The sequence below is a fragment of the Sphaeramia orbicularis genome, chromosome 18 (assembly GCF_902148855.1).
Source record: "Sphaeramia orbicularis chromosome 18, fSphaOr1.1, whole genome shotgun sequence".
Taxonomy (NCBI): domain Eukaryota; kingdom Metazoa; phylum Chordata; class Actinopteri; order Kurtiformes; family Apogonidae; genus Sphaeramia; species Sphaeramia orbicularis.
The window spans coordinates 12234122-12238857 of NC_043974.1; positions in this window are offsets into that span (position 1 = coordinate 12234122).

Below are 4736 nucleotides of genomic sequence, written 5' to 3' on the forward strand. Positions count from 1 at the left end.
TTATGTTTATTATTTACACATGTGCATTACAACCTACAGATCACAGTGGATCTACAAAGGCATCAAGCATTTAGAAACAGACATAATATTGTTAAAATTACACTTAGTTCTCATTATTATTTTTGGCGCTAGGTCAAATGTACAAAAATACTAGCATCTGTCACCAAGTGTGCGTAAAATGCACACCTATAAATCAAACAATTAAATATTATATGTTGATTTATTTTTTTGCTCTAATTTGATTTTATTTTTGTAAATCAAGGTCAGCCCTAATCGTACATATCAAATAATCATTCATTTTACATTTTTTTTAACCCTTTAAACGATCTCTTTTCATCATGATGTCACTACATTTTTTGATACAAAAAACACTTTTTTTTTTTTTTTCAAAATACTACATAAAAATTGGATTACATATTATTAGATTTTTGCAGCCTGGCATATGTCAATGATTAGCAGCAACATTAACAATGTTAATAAATGAATTTACACCCTCACCTCTCAAATGAAGCCCAGATATCAGTAAAAGCAGGATTTATGCCTTAATGGCTTTTGGATCAAAAACAATGGTTCTAATGGAAGAAATAGTGCGTTTTAGGCACACTTAGGAGACAGATGCTAGTCTTGTAATTTTCTTTTGTTTACAATGGGCAAATTTTAGTTGATGGACAGAATTTTAAAGATCATACAAAAATGAACAACTTTTGAATTCTAACTTTATTTAAATTGTGAAAAATAATATGAAGTTTTTTAATACAAAGTGCAAAGTGTGCCTAAAAAGCGCACCCGGATACTGGAGGGTTAATATTTGGAACCAATATTCACTTTTAAAGTCTTTGAATAGTTTCGTTAGGCATCTTTGTGTTATTTATGCAATAAATTATATACAATTTTCAAATCAAAGTTTATATTTTTTGTGTTAAGTTACAGATGTTTCTTTTGTCATTTTTCTTTGTCCTTTTTGCCATTTAATAATAATAATAATAGTAATAATAATAATAATAATAATAATAATAATAATAATAATAATAATAATAATAATAACTAGAAGCACTCGGAGAGCGCAGACCTCCGCCAAGGCTGATCAGTGGCGCCCCCCGTGGGCCCCCCCACCCCCGATCACCACCAAAATTTAATCATTTCTTCCTTATCCCATTTCCAACAAACCCTGAAAGTTTCATCCAAATCTGTCCATAACTTTTTGAGTTATGTTGCACACTAACGGACAGACAAACAAACAAACAAACCCTGGCAAAAAAAACATAACCTCCTTGGCGGAGGTAATAATAATAATAATAATAATAATAATAATAATAATAATAATAATAATATATTTTATTTATAAGCGCCTTTCAAGACACCCAAGGACACTGTACAACAAGATAAAACAAACAATCCATAAAATACAAAGAAATAAACAGATTAAAACAAATAATTACTATATATAGAAATGAAGTTGTAGAATGGAGAGTAGAGCTTATGGGGGGTAGGCTATTCTGAAAAGGTGAGTTTTGTAAATAAAACTATGTCTGGTCATTAAAAACAAATGTGTTTCAATTCAGTTCACACACAAAAAAATTAAAAAAAACGCTGTGCAAGAATCCCAACTGAAAAAAAAAAAAAAAATAGCCCAAAAATTAAAAATATCCTTAACTTTTTGTTTGTAGTGTAGTAGGTTAAATAAAGCTGTGAATCTTGTCTCCTACAGAGGACAAACATGCATTGCTGGGTCTCAGGAGGATATGACTCTTTAAATACATCAGGAGGCTCTGGAGAAACATTTAAACCTCAGTTTGACAGTGACATGATGCAGTAGTGACATCTAGTGGCTAAATTACACAATCACATCCTTGTATGTAAGAGGTTTAGGGTTTTAAAAGGTCCCTTTAACATATGGTTTCACATTAATTGTTGATCAATTCTTGAGCATAAAAAGTAATGCTTGAAAATAAGAGAATAATACTGTATTCTATTCAAATGCATCAGACTGTTTAACCCCTTATAACCACATCATTAGAATTACACACTATATTTTTGCACACTTATGTATATTTCTATAATTACCTTATTGATAATATATTGTCTAGTACATATTGTACAAATTAATGTTCTAATTTTGTGTTAATAGTATTTTAATATGAATATTTGGCATTTCATTTGGGTCAATATACTATACTGCATACATCTTTATTAAAAGTTTTAAAAATAATAATGTTTTTTTATATTCATTATGATCATGTCTTTAAAAAATTCCATAATTATTTAATTACGGAAACAATCCCTTATTAATAAATGATTAATAAATGACTAGACATACTAAAATGTCAACTAAATAACAGTCTGAATTTAATAACAACCACCTTCTAATTAACTAAACAAAGACAAAATTAGCTTATTCAAAAATTGTTGGGATTGTGTTGTTTTTATTAAGTTGAGATACAAAAACATGACAGATATTTCTTTTTTGGCAATATATCAAATTTTAGATGGAAACTAATGAATGAATGAATGTTTATTTCAGTTAAATACAAAATACAAAACATATACAAATTAAAAAACAACAAACAAAACACATACATATTAAAAAACAAACAAACACTCAAAATAACAAATTGTGTGTGTCCGAAAAATCTTAGTTACCCATTACAAAACACCTCTGAAGGAAGTGTGTTAATTCCAGATCACATGACCTGCTCCACATGATGTCATTTCCTGGCAGGACTCCAAGATGTGTTCTTTCTCCTCTTTCTTTTAGTTATTTTATATAAACTAGTGTGTGAGTAAATGTGTATTTATGTATTTATCGCACTTTTATGTCAACAGTGTTACTACAATATCTTTAGAAATAACTTGCAATTAAAATTTTACCTCATCGTATATGATATTTAGAAGAATCTTCCTGTAAAAATGCCATGTGGTGTTATGGTTCTGTTGATTTTAGACGTGAAAACAACAAAAATGTCAAATATACCTGACAACTATGTTATCCTGAAAAAGGAACGTAAAAAGTCCCTCAATTATATATTGAGCATATATACATATATCTTCTTTTTCTGTTATATCCTCCTGAGACCCAGCAATGAATTTTTGTTCTCTGTAGGGGACAAGAGTTTCACAGCTTTATTAAAAAAAAAAAAAAAAAACACAAAACAAAACAAAAATGCTGTCTGCTGAAAAGGAAATTCCATAAAAAAAACTAAAGATTTATCTGAAAAATAAAAACAAACAACAAAAAAAACATTGCATTATGCTGTTTCCAATCAAGACAATTATTTAATGGAAAAAAGCCACAATTTTTACTTTCCTGGGTCTCAGGAGGATATTAATAATTTCTTTTCTTCTACTTGAATGAAGCGACTGTAACACCCAATAATTTCCCCCTGTAATTAATAAAATATTCTGATATTTGCAACAATAAAAACTAAAATAAGTGTAGAGATAATGCAACTATTCATTTGACTATTACAGGGTGTTTGCTCTTTATCCAAATAAAAATTTCAGACTTTTTCAAAACTGCAATTTCTTTCCCCAGACTTTTATGTTCATGTTCCTACTTTTTGGGTTGAGATTGTACCTGTTGTGTGTAGTAGAAACATTTATTTTAATAAATGTATGAATGAATAATTCACAGTAAATTATGTTTTACTGACAGAAACGTTTTCAAAACATGAAAATCACAAAAGTGGAGAATATCACAAAAACGTTTCACTGAAATCATTCCAGTATTGACCGGTTAGTGAAATCAGATCAGTTTTTTTGTGTGTTTTTTTTTCCTTTTGTATTTCTTATCTTAGATCAGGGGTTTCAAACTCATTTTAGTTCAGGGGCCATATTTAGCCCAATTTGATCTCAAGCACGTCAGACCAGTAAAATAATGACTTAATAACCTATAAATAATGACAAATTCAAGTTTTTCTTTTTGTTTTACTACAAAAAAAAAAACAAAAAACAATTACATTATGAAAATATTTACATTTTACAAAAAAAGATGTGAATAACCTGAAAAAAAAGAAATTTCATTTGAAAAATTAGTGCAATTTTAACATTATGCCTCGAATTATTATTTATACATGTACATTTACACACAATTTTACATTAACATTTAGTAACAGGCAGAATATTGTTAAAATTTTGCAGTTTGGAACTAAAATTTGAACAATTTCTACAATATTACATCTGTTATTATTAACACAACTACAGATCACAGTGGATCCATAAATGCACAAAACATTTAGTAACAGGCAGAATAGTTAAAGTTGCATATTTGGGGTTATTCATATTTATTTCATTTTATTGTGTAAAATTAGTTTTGAAAATGTAGATGTTTTCACAGTGTAATTTTATTTTTTCACTTAATTTTTTTTCCAAAGAAAATTTGTAGTTGTCATTATTTATGGGTTTATTGTGTTATTTTTACTGGAGATCAAATTGGTCTGTATGTGGAACCTGAACCAAAATGATTTGGACAACCTGGACTGTTCAGGTTCATTTTTGTACTTTCATCCCGCAGGGCCGGAATGGAACCTTTGGCGGACCAGATTTGGCCCCCGGACCGCATGTTTGAGACCTGTGTCTTAGAAGATAATGTGCCTTTGAGCAGACTCTAAAATTTGACTGAGAGAAACTTTTTCCATACTTTAACATTTTCACACAAAAGTCCAGACTTTTCAAGGTCTAGAAAACAGTTTCAAAAGTCCAAACCTGCAAAAACACTCTGTATTAAATAAAAGAAATGG